The sequence below is a fragment of the Pteropus vampyrus genome, unplaced genomic scaffold (genome assembly GCF_000151845.1).
Source record: "Pteropus vampyrus isolate Shadow unplaced genomic scaffold, Pvam_2.0 Scaffold1, whole genome shotgun sequence".
Classification (NCBI taxonomy): Eukaryota; Metazoa; Chordata; class Mammalia; order Chiroptera; family Pteropodidae; genus Pteropus; species Pteropus vampyrus.
The window spans coordinates 6,306,057-6,307,617 of NW_011888782.1; positions in this window are offsets into that span (position 1 = coordinate 6,306,057).

Consider the following 1,561-nt stretch of genomic DNA (forward strand, 5'->3'; position numbering starts at 1 on the left):
TCTTTCTTTCTTTCTTTCTCTCTTTCTTTCTTTTTTATCTCTGAAAAGAAAAAGACCAACCTTCCATGCAGAATATGAAGAAATACAATGCCCACCTTCCCCCATAGGTTTAGAGAATAGAGTATCCCAAAGTAGGCTCAAAGAAATAAAGTTTTCTTAATGTTTATAAATGCCAGGCACTTTCTCACACTCTATTATCTGTCTCCACACCCCTCCTAATCTAGCCTAGTTCCATCACCATGGCAATCTACTTTTCATAATCGACAAATAGAATGGAGACACGCTTGAATGTTTCTCTTTAGGGATCCCACAAAGTGGTTATTTCTTGAAGTTTGTGAGATCTTTGTACTTGTGATGTACAACACCTGCCAATTAGCTCTGTGATAGTCCTCAGATGCATCCAGGTGCTCAGACACCAAGGCACCAAGTATATCACTTAAATCTAAGCATGTCCTCCTCAGTGGTCGGGATATGCACATCAAATTAAGAGGAGCATTACAGTTACATAAATCTGACTTAATAAATGTGGACAAAGGGAAAGATCTCTCTGACTATATTCTGATCACAAAGGAGACTATTCAAACAAACCAAGGCCAAAGGACATGTGGACCGCTACCTGATATTTATAAACCAACTCTAAGTTTGTCAGAGAACTGTGATCCATTATAAGGGTCTTAGCTAGCGGAACCCAAAGGTTTTGAATAGGTGAGAAAGCTGTAAAACATCTATGGTCCTAAAAATGAATAAAGAAACAACAAAAAAACCCCAAACAGACAAACAAAAAAACAAGGAGGAAGCATGTCAAAGTGGGCCTAAAATCCTTTGCCCCTGAAGTTGGAATCAACTACAGTTCCCATAGTTCCAATTGAGTGTTCTCTTTTTTCAAAGGACCAATGTTATGTCATGTACCTAGGATGCCCACTTTCACTGTTCGCATGAGTCCGTATTCCAAACTAATCTCTAGCATCATCTCTGGCAAGGCCTCTGATATCTCCAGAGTTTGCTTTTTTAATTCATTGCTCATTTTGATCCTTGCTGAGAACTTTATAATTCTCACCACACTGCTGTTATGTTTACATTTATCTTTGCACTAGATTTTGAGAACTTCCAGAGGAAAGACTTGATTCTTTTTCAATTTATGAATTCCCAGTCTCTCAAATAACTGACTTTCAATAAAAGTCTGTAGAATGAACAAGTAAATAAGTCTATACGTGAAAGGCTAGAAGCCCCTTGGGGCTAGATTGCCCAGTAGAAAATCAAGTACATGATTAGGATATCAGAGAAGCAGAGGCACCAAAAAAAATTAGAAAGATATTTTGAAAGATTTTTATTTCATGATCTTATTAAAAAGTATCATGGGAGAAATCTCAACATTACTGGATTGTCTACTCTTTTTGTACAATTCAGAATTGCTTTTATATTATTTTGAATTACATGGGGAGGCCTATCATCTTTTCAAAGCTTAAGATCTTAAAAATCTAAATTTATCCGCGGGTCTCCTTTTTTCTATCTTTTAATGTTTAACCCATTCACAAAGTATCAAGCAACTACTACATAACAC